The sequence below is a fragment of the Aotus nancymaae genome, unplaced genomic scaffold (assembly GCF_030222135.1).
Source record: "Aotus nancymaae isolate 86718 unplaced genomic scaffold, 86718_ANA_hifiasm-v0.15.2.pri h1tg000019l, whole genome shotgun sequence".
NCBI lineage: Eukaryota > Metazoa > Chordata > Mammalia > Primates > Aotidae > Aotus > Aotus nancymaae.
Genome location: NW_026988431.1, coordinates 18925289 through 18945256, shown reverse-complemented (window position 1 = coordinate 18945256; position 19968 = coordinate 18925289). Strand labels below are relative to the sequence as shown.

The window sequence follows — 19968 nt, the reverse complement described above, 5'->3', positions numbered from 1 at the left end:
AAAAAATGTACAACCACTTTAGAAACAGTATGGCAGTTCCTCAAAGTATTAGAATTATTACATGATCTAGCAATTCCACTTCTGAGTATATTCAAAAAGATTGAAAGTAGAGTCTTAAGGATATTTGTGCACTCATGTTTATAGCAGCATTAAACTGAAACAGCTTTATACAACAGCTAAACCAAAGCAATCCAAGTGTCCATGGACAGCTGACAGGAAATGCAAAATATCATATATACACACAGTGAAATATCATTTAGCCTTAAAAAAGAAGAAAATTCTGACACATGTTACAACATGGATGAAATCATGTTAAATAAGCCAACTGCCAAACGACAAATACTGTATGATTCCACCTTTATGAGGTACTTAATCAAAATCAATCACAGAGACAGAAAATAGCATGGTGGTTGCCAGGGACTGTGGGCAGGGAAGAATGGGAACAATTGTTTAATGGTGATAGAGTTTCAGTTTTGCAAGATGAAGAGTTCTAGAGATGGGTGGTGGTGATGCTTGCACAACAATATGAATGTCCACTGAACTGTGCACTTAAAATGATTAGGATGGTAAATTTCATATTATATATAACAACAAAATAAAACGAAGATAAAGAATAAATAAGTAAATATTGTCTATTCACTGAGGCCAGAATATCAACAAATAGCTAAGAAAAAATTTTGGAAAACAAAAAAGTATTCTAAAAAATGGTTCTTACCTTTCTGGTTAAACCAAAGCCCAATTAACCAGAACATCTCATTAGTTGACATTTCTATGTAATTACATTATGTGGTCTGTCGATGAGATGTTTATCTTTATAAAAAATTATTTGTATTTACTTTTTAAGCTTGTCTTGATTCTTCATCTTGTTTCAAGTCATATACAGTACAATCAATCAGAGAAAGCAGAGTTTAAAATTTGGCCCTTCCTATCTGTGCATATTCTTTGGCATAGTTTCTTATCTCTAACATCAGTTTAATCATACTTCCTTTCCCCTAAAATGCTGAGGTTAAATATAAAGAGCCAACTATACCCAATAAAAGTACTCAATACTAGAAAGGTAGTCATTGCCTAGAGTAATGCTATTATTTAGACACTGGTCTTTACACTCCATGAGGACAGGCTCTTGCTTTTTCCATCAACTTTGATATTCCCAGCACTAGCACTCTCCAGGCACACAGTAATCACTCATAAAATATTTATTGAGTGCGTTAGGGTGAAGACAGCAGAAAATAATTGATTGCCCTGTACATCTTTTACTCAAAATCTGGTCAAAATTAAAACAGGTTAAAATAATATACTTTAAAAATAAATTTCTGGTTCTTTCTGCATTTTTTACATTTTATTTATGTTGGTTCTGCTGTCTTTTCATACATCAACATAATATTTTTTAAAAAGATGATGATTGTAATAGACAAAATAACGCATATTCTCCTCCCATTCCTGTACTCTCCAGCCCTTACTGAAAATATATCAGTTTCTAATCCTTGGAACCTGTAAATGATAACCTTATTTGGAAAAAAGGTATTTGCATATATTAAAGATTTTTAAATGGGGAGATTATCCTGGATTATCAGGGTAGACCCTAAATGCAAATACAAATGTCCTTAATAAGGGAGAAACAAAAGGAGATTAGTAGACACTCAGAGAAGAAGGCAGTGAAGACAAAGGCCAAGATTGGAGTGATGTGTCCACAAGCCAAGGAATGCCAACAGAAGCTGGAAAAGTCCAGGAAAAGATTCTCCCCTAAAGCCTCCTAAGAGAGCAAAGCCTTGCCAACATCTGGCTGTTGGCCAGTGATACTAACTTCAAACATCTGGCCTCTAGAGTTTTGAAGGAAGAAATTTCTGTTGTTTTAAGCCTCCAAGTTTATGACAATCTTGGTACAGTAGCCCTAGGAAACTAATATATGATGAAAATAAAAATGGCTAACATTTATCTTACTAGGTACTAGACACTATTCAAAACACTTTATGTGTATCACCTTATTAAGTCTTCAATCAGTGCTCTGAGATTAACACTAGTTTATAGATGAGGGAACTGAGGAAAAGAGAGATGTGATACATTGACTGAATTCTCACCACTTAAAAAAAAAAAAAAAAAATCAAGGATTCAAATCCAGGCAGTCCAGTTCTCAAAGTCATACCTCTTAAAATGCTATACCATGCTAAATAACTATTTTTCTCTATGACCTTGATGTCAAATTTTACTATGATAGAATGTACTATGAATTTACTGTGAATGTAGAATTTATAGCCACCTAAGAACTGAGTCCAGTACATGGAACTTTTATTCTTTAAATTCCAGATGATCTGGATGGCTTTAGGAAACTGAGACTGCTAACTTCTGGAAGTTGTACTTAACTAAATACAATTTTAAAATCTGTATTTTTTTCAGGATGCCTTCTGGAGTTTCCTGTATTATTCTTATGTTTAAGGAGCACTTGAAAGAAAGATACATTTTATTCTTTTTTCTTCCATTTCAGTTGAGGATAGATGGGCGACCGTTGGAGAAGCAAAGGAAAAAGAAATAGCTAATAATCTCTTCTATTATAAAAACTGCAGCAAATTATTCTTTAGTAATAAAATCAGAACACATGATAAGATTACCAAAAAAACGTAACAGAGAACATCTGACCTCATGTTATGAGAGACTCTCAGGAAAATCCTCAAATGGAGCTTCCTAACACTGTGCCATAACAATGTCTTTTATTCTTAACAGGGACAAATAGGTCTAATGACTGATCAAGGCACATCAAGATCGGTACTGTTTCCTGAAAGATGAGCTACATAACTACAAGGAAGGAAAATGAAAACTGTCTTACTGCAAACTTCTCACTGAAAAGACCCGTTTTGAAATTCTGCATGCTAGCTTGTTTTAATAGATACAATTAAAGAGAACTGACCTGTGGGTTCCAAATAAGGCAAAAAAAAAAAAAAAAAAAAAAAAATGAACATATGGAAGAATGACATTATAGGTAAAGTAATAAAGTAATTAAGCAATCTAAAGGGCTCTATCCCATTCTAAAACTGTGTTCTAGTATACCCTACTGGTTTATCAGGAAGTTAGGAATAAGATACTCTTTGAAACATGCCCCAATCTAGGCAAACTACTAGAAGTGGTAAAGAATTATCTGAATATGATTAAAACCACATTTAAAACAGGATAAAGGCTTTGTAAATAATTTGATTCCTCTCTGCCTCTAGGTGTCCTTCAACTTCCTCTCATTGCAAAGTTTTTATGTTAATCATGAGTTATTCCAAAATGGTGAGTGTCTTAATCAGTATGGGCTGCTATAACAAAATACTACGTACTAGGTGTCTAAACAACACACATTTATTTCTCACAGTTCTGGAGGCTGTGAAGACCAGGATCTAGGAGCCAGCAGACTCAATGACTGGGGTGGGCCCTCCCTCTGGTCTGCAGATGGGTATCTTCTTGCTGCGTCTTCACATGACAAAGGGAGGGCCCTCATTTCTTCTTCATCTTATAGAAGAACTAATCCCATTATGGGGGCGCTACCCTTATAACCACGTCTAACCCAGATCACTTCCCAAAGGTCTCACCTCAAATACTAACCCATTAGGGGTTAGGACTTCACAATATGAATCTGGGGGAAGATACAAACATTGACTCCATAGCAAGAAGACATCACTAGTTTCACCAGGCTCTAAAAAGGTAGAAATAAATACATTTGTAATGTACTAGAATGTTTTAAATGATCTCCAGTGTATCATCTACTTGTTAAAAATATAAATTACACTGGCAGTTTTGGGTGTGTAATCTACGGAAGCTGATCTCTGCTTCCTAAGTGGCAATTTAAGCACTTGCTTGATTTTTCAACTCATCGGCTTTATTTTATTCAGTCTCTCACTTTAGAGTCCTTGTTAGAAAACTAAGAAGTACCATCTACCTTCAGTTCCAAGCTCTTGAAACATTAAAAATTACAGATCCTTTTCCAATATTAGTTTCTTCAATCTGGGAAGTCAGTGTGACTCATGTTTATGGAGCTTAAATTACTCTCAGAGATCTGGTTGTTCAAATCACCAAATAATATCAAATAAAATATTAGTCCTATTGTGTGAATATGAAACAAACATTTTTAAAACAATAGAGCATACATGTAATTATAAGGCTAACCATTTACAAGACTCCTATTGTCATATTTTGCAGTTTGACAATTCAAGTTGATAATTAGTTTCATCACTTTAATACTGTTCTCAGGTTAAATATGTTAGCTACTACAAAAACCTCATTACCTACTGCCAAAAAATAAAACAAATCTCTAGGCAAGTTATGAGACATGCAGATTGGAAAACAGTAAGATACCATGCAAGTACAATGAAACATAGTAAAATATCTTTAATTTCTCAAAGATTTTCTATTTTCCAAAGCCTCTTTCACATTTGGAATATTAATAGCATTAGCATCTCAATGGGTTTATACAACTTTTATTTGATAATTCCATTCATGTACGGGCAAATCAGATCTGTGACTTAAAATATATTATGACTTTTAAAGCATAATTACAGCCAGTGAAGAAACATGACAAATGTATCTTATTCTTACTCCTACTTTTAAAACCTCAAAATCTTTATAGACAGGTACTAACATTACTTAGCTGGAGAACTCATGAGTAATGAGTTTATGAAGTTGGAGATTACAAGAAAACAATGGATGCTGTACACTCAGCTACCTGCATACACTTAGCAATGAGAAATGCAACATTTTGATTAAATTTTAAAAAAAAGTCCCAAGTTAGATGTGAATCATCTAATCTTTGTTACTACGGTTGAAACACTTTGTTTTCTTGAATTGCAAACATTTTCATTACTGAACTTTCGACGCACCTGGTAAATAGCAAATCACAGCAGGGGGAGTAATTGTTTTGAAAATACTGTTGAAAATAAAAAGGAAATTTTAAAACAAGCTGCTTGTACCTCTTAATTGAAATTTAATATCCTGTCAGGATCTGAGCTTTAATTATAAGCTGGCTGATATATGAAAGTGTTCATGTAGACCTCAGGATAACTCTATAGTCATACAAATATGATGTTAGCACCAGACATGTTTGATGTTATAAATCACACATTGTTAAGACAAGGGCTATAATATAGCACTATTGATTTACAATAACAGGACTCAAAGAACGTCATTCAAGACGAACACTAAGATCTGAGTGTTCTGCCCTCTCTAGAGCTGGCAGACTGAATTATATAAGGGCCACACAATTTTTATTTGATTTCACATCTCAAATTCTGCATTCTATATTAAATACCTGAGATGGCTGTATATAAATCAACCTATATTATCATCACTGCACAAATTTTTCATGGAATTAGAACTTAGATCTATTACTCTCATTTATCAAGTGAGACTCAAAGAGGTTGTGTAGGGGTTAACAACTGCCTTTGGAGTTCTGCAATCTTGGATTACTAAACACTAACTCTGGGACTTTTCCCAATTTAATATCTCTAAAGCTCCTTTTCCTTGTCTACAGAATGGAGATGGTAACACCACCACCTTCTTGGGATTGTTGTGCATTCACAGTAGCTGTAGAGTTTGGTGTGCAGTGAATGGGAAACACATTTTGGGTGTTGTTATTATTAAGAAACCCCAAAGATCCCTCAGCCACATTGTCATAGAGCAAAAATAATTCAGAAGCCCTGATTTTTGGCTCAGGTCTCTTTCTCCTAACACAGACAACTTCCAGCACTTCATTTCCTTAAATCTGAGATAATACATTAACTCAAGATGTTTGCGCATTCCCCTAGTCTATATTTTAGCTCCATGAATAGAGTGCTCAAGTTAATTTCTGAAAAACATCTGGAAAGAAATGTGAAGAAATTGCAGCAAACCCCGGACATGCTGTGTTGCATCAATCTACATAATTTGAAATGACCCATATTTGCTTTTCATGCTTAGAGACCAAAATAGTGTGACTGGATTACCCATCATAGGCCAACGAGTGGCACGACAACCCAGAGGGAGGGAGGCCTTTCCAGTCAGTTTTAGAAAAACATCGTGAACCAGAATTGAGTGGTCACCTGAAAGGGACATTTAACAGACCAGCTAATAAATAGCCTCAGCAGAATAGAGATGATTTTCCCCATCACATCCCAGGACCGCCACGGGATTAGCATAGAACAGCGCCAGCTTTAAGATCCTCAGTTACACCTACAGAATGTCAGATATTCTCCTCAGTCAGTTCAAGGTTCCAGAATCTGAAGACACTCAAATGCCCAGGAACCACGCATCACTCGTTTGAAATCACAGACCAGCTCGGGCTAAAACACCCATCAACACAATCTCCAGAAACACATGACGTGAACGAGTCTGAACTGTAAGGGGCACTGATCTGGAATTGGGCATTTCACACAGGGTAAAACCGTATTGGAGGCTGCAGGTGTCCTCGGACCCAAATTTATACACACAATAAAACGTCTCTCAAGAGGTAAGAGGTCAAAAGGTACACAAACTCTGTGCTCTCTTCTAATTTGGTCCTCCAGGTACCCAATGGAGGCGTAAAAGCAGCACTAGATGGCCAAGAAGAGGATCAGATTCAGGAGCCCTGGCTTAACCTCAGCCTCCCAACTCCACCCTAAATGTCCAAGTGATTTCCTTGGAGGAAGGCTTCGTATAACTCAGCAGCTTCTCACCCTGCCCTCAAAACGTGTGCATTTTTTTTTTTTTTTTTTTTTTTTAATGAAAAGAAAAAAGAAAAAGAAAACAGGAAGCTGTCCGGCTGTGTTTCTTTATCCCAACAACTTAGCCAGGTTTCCCTCCAGGAGGGAGGACGCCCCGCACACACCCAATGGGAGACAGCCAGCAGGACGTCCTTCCCGGGTGGCCCAGCCCTCCACTCTGGCCAGAACCAGGCTGACCTCGCTCCCCGCCTCGGCCTCCCCTACCCCCTGGTTCTCAGCAATGGGCTGTGACCTGAGACCCTCAAGCTCCGCGCTCTTCACTCTAGCCCCGCAACCTCACCTCTTCTCTTTGGGCACCGAGCAGAAGAGGCAGGGGGTGTGGACCTATGGCGCGGGATACCCGGGAGGTGGTCCAAGGTCTGGGCGGTGCGAACATCCATTCCGCGTCCCCCATGCGCGCCCCAGCCCCTCGCGCCTGGCATCCCGCCGGGGCGCAACCCTAGCTCGCTGCCCGGCGCACCAACCAACTCCGCCACCTGAGCCGAGACACCTCTTTTTGCGCTCAACTTACCGTGGCTGGACTGAGCTTTCGGCGCCCCCAGGAGCTTTTCTCTCCTTCCTCCCACCGAGCTCTTCATTCTCCTGCTGGCGGCCGCCCGGCGCCCTGGCCCTGGCATCCGGGAGGAGCAGCCGCCGGGGCTGGCTGTCCTGGGAGACGCACGGCTGCCCGCCCGCAGCTTCAGCGGCGGTGGTCGCCGCGAGCCGAGAGCGGCGGCCGAGGAGGAGGGTCCCCGTTGCGCAGCGCGTGCTGTCCCTCCGGCACGGGCTGGAGGTGGCAGTCAGAGCGCCTCTGCCTCCTCCGCGCTCGCGGCGTCCCGAGCCCGCGTCAGCCCAGGTGCACCAGGCTGGGGAGAGGTGCGAGCTCGTGCAGAGGGAGGGGCCCGCGGCCGGAGACTGCCGGGAGAGAGGGAGACTGATGACCAGGAGTAAAGAAACCTGGAGGCTAGAGGCAAGGAACTAGCTTTAAAGGAGTGAGTGGGTCGTGGGCGTTAAGGGGAAACACGAGGAGGCGAAATGCATCTAGAAACTAGAGATACTGGAAATGAGCTTGAGTGAGCTGCTGTGAGTGAGGCTCGAAAAGGGGGCTTTCCTTTTGTGCTTAGCTCCTTTGTCCTGGTTTGGGTGCAGTACCTGACAACAACTTCACCCACACTCTCAACTCTCATATTTAACTATAATAACAGTTAACCTCAACAATCTTAGCAGCTGCAAAGAAATCTGGTGAAGCTACTCTAAGTATACAGGAGAGTCCCATATCCACAAATCCCACATGCCCGTCCCTCTGGAGGGACCCATATCCTACTGAGATTTCTCTCCCCTTACTTGTCTGTCTCCTCTCTCCCTCTCTCCCTTTTTCTGAGGCGCGCGCGCACACACACACACACAGAGACACACACAGTAAAGTACCCTAAGGATTAAATACCTTTTGTTGCTCTGTCCTAGGACTTAAAGAGGATGTTTTTCAAACTTTACTTTGCACAGGAGTAACCTTGAGATTTTTGTGACAGTTCTGATTTTCATCCAATAGATCTGGAGTGAGGCCTGATATTCTGCAGTTTGAATGGTGTGGCAGAGGCTGCTGATTTAAGAACCACACTTTGAGTTACAAAACGCAAACGAACAAAATAAACCTGCTTTCTAATATCAGCTGAGCTATTATTTGTAAGATAATCTGAAATAACAAAACAAGCCCTGTTTTCATGGGGTTTCAGGATGCTGTGGAGGCCAAATAACTTATAAACAGTGCAGAAGGATAAAATACCCTACAGGCAGCTTCTCATTATTGTTATTAATAATCACTCCTGATAAAATCATTATGAATACTAATGCTGATGGAGGTGTAGAGAGATTTTGGCAATACACCACTGTACATATTCTCAAGAGAAGCTCTGAAAAACAATCCACAGTGACCACCCCACAAGCACACCCTCATTTAGAAAGAAAATGTAAGTAATATCCTCTAAGGAGCAGTCTGTTCCTCCCAGGAGCCCATCATTGACTTTTACAGACATGCAGGGCTCTTCAAGTGTGTATTAACAAGTAGCCAAATCACTTATTAACCCACAGATAAACAAGAAGAGCAGATGCCAAGAACAAAGACAGAAAATACAGTCAATGCACCAAAAGATCTGTTGTGTTTTGAATTAGCTTGACTGTTAAGTTAGTTTGACCCTTTCTCTTTCTCCATGCTTTCCTCTGGATTTAAACACTCATCCTTCTATTTCAATTCAGGAAGTACTTACTAAGCCTAACTTACTATGGTAAAGGCCTTTCCTAGGAGTGAACAAAACTGGTCCTGCTCCTGCTTTGAAAGAGAAATTTGACAACATACCAATAAGTGCCATATTAGGCGGAGTATGGTGCCAGAAGAGAACACCAAATACATTAGCAAAGTTCAAAAGGCAGTGAAGTCTGGAGATACTTCATTGAAGGGAAGTCATTTGACAGAAGCCTTAAAATACGATGTGATTTTGTCTGACGGTAAAAAGGAAGGGAGTAGTGTATCCTTCTACCCAGAATACACAGCGCATGGAAGAAAGTAGAAGAAATGAAAGATATCAAGTGGGGCTATAATCGCTAGCCTGAGCAATTTGTACTTCCTTCCAGAAATGCTGAGCAGGGGACCTCCGTGACCAGGAATGCACCGAAAAGATTAATCTGATATAACAGGTTAATAAGATGCTCTAGAACCAGAAAATAGTAGATCTGTAGAAAGCATTTAAGAGGCCGTGGAAGCACCAGGTAAAACATCTTGAAGGTAAGAACAGTGATAGCAGCTGTGGAGAATGAAATATAAGAGTGTTTAAAAAGAGACATTGTTGAGATGTAACTAGTAACACGTAGCAATTATGTGAAGAAGAGGGATTTCTTAAAGATATCTCTAACTTTCTGTCCCTGGATAACTAGAAAAATAGTGACACTATTACGAGTTGAGAACCCAAGAAAGGAATTTACAGTTGGTCAGTTTTATTTTAATGTTTGTTTAGGAAGGCTGTGAGATAATGAGTTCCCTTTGAGCAGCTGTAGTCAAATGTCTGCGGGAGATGTTCAGGTGGATATGCTTATACAGCTACAAATTCAAGCTTTGCTCTAAGGAAATGGGTTCTGTATTGGAGCTTGCATAAGTTCCTGTGTTTTAGAGGTCTGGATATGTAGATGAAGTTCAACTGTTGGGAGAATGTGAGGTTTATGAGGTAGAATAGAGAATGCAACAAAAAGTGCTCAGGACAAAGGTTTAGAGTTATATCGCCTCCCTGTTCCTCAATATCCTCATCTGTAAAATGTGAAACGTAGTACCCTCCACATATAGTAATTATAAAAATGAAAAATAATGCACTGATTTTTTCATTACCATTTATATTTTCTACACTAACCTGCTTAGGCTGAGAGGGTAGAACCATGTGGATCCTCTTCACTGTTACAGCCCCAGCACCTGACTGAGTGCTTGGCAGATAATAGGCTCTCAGAATGTTCCTGAATATTTAATAATTAACAAGCAAGTTAATTATTAGATAAAAAGAGGAAGAGACACCAAAGCACTACCAAAAAGATGGGGGAAGATGGATTCATGGGTTCTATTATTTCAGTGTCATGGAAACTAAAGGAAAATTTTTGCTCTGGAGATGGTCAGCTGGGCACAGGGAGATTAAAGAGAAAACATGAATACACATAGAGAAAGTGTTTTTGTTGTGAAAGGAGATCTGGTTTAAGAGTTAATTGGCTACACTTGAGAAAAATAGCTGCACTAAAGCGGCATCACAATTATGACACAAAAGAATTCAAGGAAAAACGTGAGATTATTCTTTAAAGAAATTTGACTATGAACTAAAGGTGAAAGAGAATGAGGGTAGATGACTGATGGCAGACTTAAGAAAAGGCTGTTCCTCTTTAGTAAGGGAAAGTCCAAACACACTTTGCTGATTGAGTTAAGGGGCCAAAAGTGTGGGAGAGAAGTTCTAGGTGAGAGAAGGGGAGAACTGACTGAGCAATATCTGAAAAGAAAAACAGAACTAGTGAACCAAGAGTGTAAGTAATCAATCTTAGCAGAGAAAAGGGTCACCTGTTCCTTAGAAACAAGAACAAAGGAATAGAAACGAGATATACTGAGATTCTAAAGTAGATTGAAAGTAAGTGGAAAATGATCATATTATTTTCCCAGAGTACCTCCAGAAAAAGAGAGATGAGGGCTTCTATTGATATCTGTTGGTCAACAAGAAATAGCATTGTAAGCTAAAAATATGTGGGGAGTATTTAGAACAAGTTCTAAGAGATATTAGAGTGAATCAACAAAAGACAAAGAATGATCACTAAGTCACATGGGAATCTGCTACAGGGTCAAAAATATACATTTATTATAATAAAGACTATCAGCATTGTATTACTTTCCCAGTAATATTGAAAACATACGTATAGAAATAAACAAAACATACAGCATGGTATGCCTAGGATTAGTAAGCAACGAGGTAGAAATTATGGGGCCATCAAGCAAGTGAGAGATTACATAGAGTAGAAATTGAAAGTATGGCTCTTGAAATGTTTAAACCTGGAGTTTAGTGGAAATTGTACCTGCTTTATTATCAGAGAGATCGGAGCTTATCAGAAGGCATCAGAATCACCTAAGGGACTTATGAAAATACAGATTTCTGGGCCCTACCTCTAGCATTACCAATATACCAGATATGGGTTGGAACTCTAGAAGTTGTGTCTCACAGTTTCTAGTGATGATGCTGCTGCAGCTGGCCGGGAAACCATACTCAAGAAGCAGTGTTGTAAAGCATTTAGCATATTGCCTGGTACATAGCAAGTACTAAATGTATGGTGGCCAGTAGTTGGGGTTTGGAAGTTAGCTCATGTTATGATAGCTGAAGACAGGGTTCATGTTCAAAAAGATATAGATGAAACTTGAAGATGAGTAATGGACAGGGAGCATTAGAAGAGATTGAGAATCTGAAGGTCATTAAAATGAAGATTGTATTTCATGTGAGGAAATTTACAGGAAAAAAATCCATATCAGGACATTTAGGTTGGGGAGAGAATTCACGAGTTCAGAATCATGGAGATCAATTTATGTTTGGTCCAACACATTCCAAATGGGAGATTTGTAACAAAATCGTAAGCCAATAACAATAAAATAAAATCATAGGAAGGAAAGTGTTGGTCAAGAGAGGCACACTCTGCATGTCAGTAGAGAGAGTCAACACCATTGCTGTGGCATAGAGCCAGTCGGTCAGCCTTGGAAGCCGGAAGAAGCAGGTGTCAAGTGATGTTACGTAACTATTATTATCTGAGGTGAAGCTATGCAAATCCCAGTCTTTGTGTGGAATAAAAAAATGTCTACTTTCAAACTTGGAAGAAAATATCTCCTATAGAACATTGGTTAACTTGGTATTCATGTGGCTTCTTTAAGTAGAAACTTTCAATACAAACGTTCAATACAAAGCATGGTATCACAACATAATGAATAAAAAGCACATCTCAGAAGTGTTAAGAAGATGTGCCCTAAATATTTAGCCTTTTAGTGATTCAACTTTACCCACTTATAGGCCTCCGTGTTCTCAGTGCCCATATTTTGTCAAATGACAAAGTAAGTGTTTTATTTGGTTCACCTTTAATCCTAATTAGATATCCCTTCTGAGATGAGAAATGGAAGCTCAGAGAGATTGACTTCCCTGAGATCATATCTGATAAGTTCCAATCTCTGATTATAAAGCATGTGCAATTTCCACTCTAAAACACTGTCTCTGAAAAAGTTTTTTTTTAAAAAAAGTTAATGTAGTTCATCCATACTACTTTTTCTTAGATTGGGTGATTCAGGAAATAGACTCTGTAGACGTGGAAATTAGTGTGCAGGATATTTGTTGGGGAGAGCCATTGAGGTCAAGGCCTGTGAGAGAGTAGAGCATATGGGATTGGGTAAAGTTGAGTGACAATGCAGTTTCCACACAGGCCTCTGTCAATCTCACAGGAGTTCTGGGCTGTATTGGTCTGTTGGAGTTATCATGAACTGATGATGACGGGGAACCAGATCTTTGTACCATTACATCAACCAGTCATTCCTAATAATCAGAATTCACATAGAAGCCTGCAGAACTAACCTGCATGAGAATTTGAATATTTTATTTTTACTGTTTTATAGCAAACAAAATATGACTATCTTAAATGCAGCAATTGTTTTAATAAGCACTATTTGCAAGGCACTGCAATGGGTACTTTGGGGGAACACAAATGTACTTAAAATCATATGTTTGATATTATGTAACTTAAATTAAGAAGTAAATGATGTACACAGAAGCAAATCTTCTGTAAAATGAAGAGAATAATAGTATCTACCTCATAGGGTGTACATGAAGATTAAAAGGTCCTCACTAAATAATATCAAAGTATTTACCTTTTTGATCTAACTACAATGGGTGGAACTGAAAGATTTTGTGAAAAACATAAAATAGAGAAAAAAAAAGTTTGCAAGAAGTTCAGGGTAGGAAGTTTTCACTTTATCAGAGAAAGCTTAATGAAGAGAAGCAATTAGGTTGAGTCTTGAAGAATGCTTTGGACTTTGAAAGGCAAAAATGATGGTGAAGACAAGATGGCATTCCAGAGAAAACAAGTAGAATGTACAAATGTGTAGGAAAGGAAGGCTTAGAAATGTTTCAAGAACCAGCAAAAGTACCAGTGTGTCAGGGATACAGGTGGAAGATTTGGAATACTGCTGAAGATTTTATTTTTGGGTTTGTTTTCATGGTTTTCTTGAGAAGAAAATGAAGAATAACAAGTTGGGCAAATTTGAATTATGAACAAAATAGTGTTTATGAAAATTAATCTCTTGCACAATTAAATTGGAAAAAAAAATTGCGAGCAAAAAAAAAAATCTGTTTCTTGTTCGTGCCTCAGTCTAACCTTTCTTTCTGGAGGATGTTCTCTCTAAGGCAACAGTCACCAACCAACAGCAGAAGCATCACCTGGGGACTTATTAGAAATACAGATTCTCTGGCTCAATCCCTGACCTACTGGAGCAGAAACTCTGAGTGTGGATCCCAGCAGTCCTCTTTTAACAAGACTTTCAGGAGATTCTGCTACATACTCAAGTTTGAGGATCACTCCTATACTGTTTCTCTAACACATTTATTTTCCTGGAGCGAATATCCTTCTGGAATATCCTGAGGCAACCCACTTCTCTCTGTAACTCTCTAGAAAATATGATTGCTGTACAATAACATCTTTTTGACTGTCTCTGACCAAATGACTCAGCAGTGAACCATGCTATGCTCCTCTATGGATCAGGTTGGTTTTGAACCGTTACTCCATATAAATCTTTAATACAAAGTTCCTTCTGTTTGTTTTGGATGAGAGATTCCAGAACACCAGTGGATCTACTCTACTGCAATTAAGATGCCAGGAAAAATCCTCACAGAACTTCACAGGGCATCAGAAAGCAGCCATTGATTCACATAGTTTTTCGTGAGGGAAAAAAAAAAAAAAACCTAAAAGGTCCTTTCACATTATTGGTCAAACTCTGGAGTAATTAATGGAAGTATACATAAAAATATTTCAAAATAATTAGTTTGGATATTGAGGAGGGGGCTATGATCAATAGAAAATGGTTTTTAAGTATATGCTAAATTAGAAAGATCAATGTAATGGCCAAATATAGAACTTATTTGTGACTCTGGGGATTCTGGATATTTTTTGCTCAATGGATGGGAAGCTGACAGGAGGAGAATAAAATGACAAGGAAGTGAATTTAGCACTCAGTGTATCCAGCCCAGATGGGGGTAAAGACTTGAAATACACAAAGCAATGTTATGGAGTACTGTGGCTGCAATAAACTCAGCACATTTTGCAGACACCCAAAAATAAAAATCTCACACAGACACAATATGCTACATATATTAGGTTGGTGCACAAGTAACTGTGTTTTTTTTGAAATTACCTTCAATGTCAAAAACCAGTTACTTGTGTGCCAACCTAATACAATTTATGTTTCAAAACACTCTTATTTTACTATCCAAACAGAAATTTCTCCCAAAACTAATGTATCAATTGCTGTGTAGTTATACAAGTTAGCAGAGAGTGAAGTTTGTCGTGTGTGTGTGTGTGTAAATTATGTATATTTCAGTTTGCCCATGTAGCTGTCTTCACAGGGATATTTATGAAACTTTGCTCTTTTAGATATTTTAGAACAATGCCATCCTGGATGTCTAGAAGCATGAATACAGTAACCCATGAATCTCACCTCACCTCAAACTCTGTGTGTCTCCTTCAGCAATATCCCCCATTGATTTCTCTTTTAGGGATTTTCTCATTCTATCAGGTTGAATATCCCTAAGCCATCTTTACTCACTTCCTTAAATTTTAGCCAAGTTGATTTCACCTGCTCAACAGGACTCAGATTCATTCTATTTCATATTAAGAGTACAAGGATTTTGATTCAGGATCCCATTTGGATTAATTACCAACATTAATGTTTAAGCTTTACTGACTAAATTCTTGGGCTGAATCTTGATCTTCCTCTAATTGGGATAGATCGTTGCCAGATAAGTCTGCCCAAATCATGGATTTTGCCAAGTTACTCCCAGTCCTTCACATACCATGCCTTACCATTGCCTTTACAACATAGTTTAAACTACAACATGGCATCTGAAATCCCATTTCCTCATTACAACCTGCCATTCCTATCCTTTCACCATGATTTCTTTATAGCCAAATGATCCCCCTGCTGTGACTGGGATGTGCTTTTGAACACTGTTTCTGTTAACTAGAAAGTTTAGTCCTCTTTTTCCACCTAGTGAAATTTAACCCATCTTTCGTAAACAGTTTGAAAATATCAGGAAAAGAAGTAGAAAGGATGAGGAAAGACAAAGGAAGGAAAGAAAGGGAAGGAAGGCAGGAAGGAAAGAAGGAAGGAAAAGAAAGGAAGGAAGGAGGAAGGGATGAAGAAGGAAGGAAGGGAAGGGAAGGAAGGGAGATAAAGGAAGAGAGGGAAAGAAGGGCAAAAGGAGGGGAGTGGGAAGAAGGAAGGAAGAAAGGGAAATAAGGAGAAAAGGAAGAAGAGAAGGAAGGAGAGAAATAGAAAGAAAGAAAGGCAATATAGAGCAAAATGAAGGCAAAAAAATCAAAACTTATTTGGCCCCCAAAAGGCAAGTGTCATCATCCCTACCTTTTTCATATGAGGGAACTAAACATCAGAAAAGGATATAAATTGTCCAAGCTTACAATTATTAATTGGCAGATAAGATATATCACCAGATCTTTCTGCAGTGGTTTCAGATTTGAATATGCACCAGAAACACCTGTCAAGATGGTAAAAATACAAACTGCTGGACACTAACCCCAGAGTTTTTGATAAGTTAGTTCTAGGTTGGGGTCTGAGAATTTCCATGTTTAGCGAATTCTAAGGTGCTTCTGCTGGTGGTCCAGGGATCATAATTTGAGAACTACTGGCCTAGCAAGTGCCTCCATTGCCATCACCACTAATTGGCACTTTGTAGTCACTCTACATTCATTTGTTGAATAGATACAAGTGTATAAAATCTAGCTTCTACTATATTTGGAAGACTTTCTTCATCACCGCAGTTGGCAGTGACAGTCCTCAACTCTTAATTTTCCTAATTCACATTGTCTACACCACTCAGTCTACATTTACTATTTCTGTTGTGCTACGACAGATTCCCCAAGGGCACCCTTGAGTTGAAAATTTGTGTGCAAGTGATTTAGGGAAGTCTCCAGGAGAAATCAGTAGGAGAGTGGTAGAAGTAAGAAAAGAAAAAGGAGGAAGCAGACCAAGTATGCGGGTGAAGTCCCACAGAGGGCAGCTTCGGCCTAATCCCATTCAGCTCCAGTACCTGGACAAGAGGGCTGGGTTTTCATATTCCCACATCCATCATTCATCATTGCTTAAGTCTTCCCAGGAGGATGTGCATTCTCAGGCACTGCTAGCTCTCAGCATAGGAGGACAAAGTGGCTCCAGTAGCCTAAGGGAAGCTATTTAAAAATGAGCCACAGATGCTGGCTGTTAAAAGTGAAAACAATAAAACAATAAAAATGAGTCTGAGAGAATGTGGGTGAACACCAACATACACACTGTGTTGTACTGGTGATTTTTTCTTATCTCTTAGTCCCTAATTGGATTTTAAAATCCTGGAGACTGAAGGATGTGGGGGGTGTGTGTGTGTGTGTGTGTGTGTGTGTGTGTGTATGTGTTTTGAAACATCTGAAATTGCCAATACTCAATCATTTTTGAAAAACAAAACTGGCATTTGCATACTGCTCTACTTGATACATAGGTCTTCTTAACTAACCACCATTCAACAATGGAATAGATACATTAATCCATAGCCTTCTGTCCCCCATCCTGTCAGATGCCCGCTTCCCTGCAAGCTCTCAGCTGGCTGAAGACTATTTTTCGTGTGCATGAAATTACTGTTCTGACCAGCTGAGTCATATATTTGCTAAGATTCAGCCAATTTTGTTGTGCTTCTTATTGTAGTTATGCATTTTAGTTAAAAATCACATAAACTAATGAAATATGAGTGTGAAAAAGACATGTTGCATCTATGAAAATTACATTTAATGCTTTTTAAATTTTCAAAATATGAGTTACTTAAAAGTAAACCAAAAAAAAGCTGCTTTTGAATTAGATGCCAGTAAGACAGCTGTAAAACACTGGGAAAAAATCATCACAAGCTAGGAGGACTGGTCATGTGGAATGTCTTAATAAACATCTTTAATGTCTCATAGCAGGTTAACAAAATCCAAATTAGGAATTGTGATATTTTAATTAAGATGTTTTAGGCTGGAAGTAACAGAAATCTTGAAATAGCTTAAAAGGAATAATAGAATTCTCATTCCTGTTGGCCAGAAGTCCTGAGGTAGAAAGGCTCCAGGGTCCTTAAACACAACAGCTTAATCAAGTCATCCCATGGTGTTTCCACCTTTCTGCCCAACCACTTACAGTTTATTGGCAACAACCCTTCGTGAATACAAAATCACTGCAGCAGAATAAGGAAACCCACCCTGATAAATCAATAGTCAATGGCAGAAAGGGAAATCTGGCATACTAACTACCCCATCCTTACATTGTCTTTTTTTTAACAGCAAGGACATCTTTCAATGAATTTCCACGGATTTCTTTTGTGTCTCATTGGCCAGAAACAGATCATTACCTAACACCATTCTTTGGCAAGTTAGCAAATCAACCAATTCGCTTGGGAAAGGGAAATGCACCAAGGTATAAGAAGCTCTTGGGAGCATAGAAGAGGGGAAGTAACTTCTAGACAGGTGATCAATACTGTGTGCTCCAGGTAGATTAGGCATCATGGGTTTTTCAAGATATGTGATGATAAACACCTATGCTGCAAGGAAGATCTTTGCCCTACATTTAGAAATTGGTGAATGAGTATATAATCATATGTATTAAGTTAAAAATAAAAATGCTTCAGTTATATATTCATTACTTTAAATTGTACTCACCTTCTGATCCTGATCACATCAGATAAGAAATTTCCTAACATACTTGCTGCTTCACTGTATTTTTTTAAGTAGGCAGTACAAGGTTCCACATATAGTACGTAGTCAATAGGTGTTAATAGAAGTGATGATTATAGATAGTTGGTACAACAGGGACCCAATCAATGTTCATTGATTTACTATAAGTAGAGCTTAAGAAGAGAAGATGACAAAGTGGAAGTTTTGTATATGACTATTAAGTGTCTTCCTTACCTGGGAAATCATATCTACTGTCAAGCAAATATCTGGCCTATTTCAAATATTAAGTATTTTCACCATTTAAAGGGTCATTCTATTAATAATTTTGAAAGCTAATAACAGCAGGAAAAAAAAGCTGGCTGTTTACCAAACTATCATCTACTTTCTCTCCTAGGAACATGGAAAAACTATTTCACATAGATGCCTAGCATTCAGAAAACGCTTTATAGTTACCTCTGGCCACAAAAATGTTGACTGAAAACAATGGCCCCCAAAGTCTCCTGGGATCTTTATGCAAACACCTGCTCATTCCCTCTCTCTCATCTTGTCATTTGTAGGTTTAAAGCAGAGGAACACACCTCAGTTAAAATAGCTTATACCAGAAAGACAGCCAATAACAAATGCAGGCGAGGATGTTGAGAAAGGGAACCCATGTACACTGTTGGTGGGAATGCAAATTAGTATAACCACTGTGGAGAACAGTTCCAAGGTTCTTCAAAAAACTAAAAATTCCTCTACCATATGGTCCAGCAATCCCACTGCTGGATACATGCCCAAAAGAATGGAAATCAGTATATTAAAGCAATATCTGCACTCCCATGTTAGTTGCAGCAGTGTTTACAATAGCTAAGATTTAGAAACAACCTACGTGTTCATCAATAGATGAACGAATAAAAAAAATGTGGTACATATACACATAGGAGTGCTATTCAGCCATAAAAGGAGTTAAGTGAAATTCCAGTCATTTGCAACAACATGACAGAACTGGAGATCATTATGTTAAGCGTAATAAGCCAGGCACAGAAAGACAAACATCACATGTTCTCATTTATTTGTGGGATCTAAAAATTAAAACAGTTGAACTCATGAACATAGAGAGTAGAAGGATGATTACCAGAAGCTGGGAAATGGTAGTGAGGGGATGGGGAGGTGCGGATGGTTGATGGGTACAAAACATATTTAGAAAGAATAAGATCTACTACTTGACAGCACAATAGATGGCTATAGTCAATAATAATTGTGTATTATAAAATAGCGTAATTGGACTGTTTATAATTCAAAGGATAAATGTTTGAGGTGAACAAGACCCCATTCGCCATGATGTGCTTATTTTATATTGCATGCCTATATCAAAACATCTCATATACCCCATAAATACATGTACCTATTATGTACCCACAAAAATAAGAATAAAGCAGGGGAACAATTGAGGACCTCAAGGACCCAGCATCTAACAGAGCCACCACATGCCAAACATTTTGTTGAAATGTGCTCTCTCATTGTTAAGCTCATGAGATTGTGTGGTTATTACAGCAGTTAGCAACCGACACATGTATAGAATAATAAAACAGGTCCAGCTGTAGCCATAATTGTAAAGTAAGGGATACTGGTTTCTGGCACGTCTTGCCACTTGACTTTCCTGAAAATTTGCCCTTCTTCCAACTTTTAATGTCTTTCTTTTTATGCTTTACTCCAAACACCTAAAAATATTTATGTTGCTCTGCTGAGAAAGGAATGCATCTGATATTTGCAACCATGCTAAATTGTACACAACTTCATTTAG

General features: G+C 38.5%; 1 protein-coding gene across 2 annotated transcripts in view; it reads right to left on the bottom strand.

The window, feature by feature from the left end:
* Positions 1-19968, bottom strand: part of ZNF385D (zinc finger protein 385D) — a 1173536-nt gene that overhangs the window by 928517 nt on the left and 225051 nt on the right. Inside the window, exon 1 of one of the 2 annotated variants that reach the window (XM_012466714.2) lies at positions 7216-7271. The exons of the other annotated variant lie outside the window; for it this stretch is intronic. The gene's annotated coding sequence lies outside the window, so the exon portion shown is untranslated. Of the gene's footprint in view, positions 1-7215; positions 7272-19968 lie in introns of those variants that run through there. 2 annotated transcript variants of the gene reach the window in all.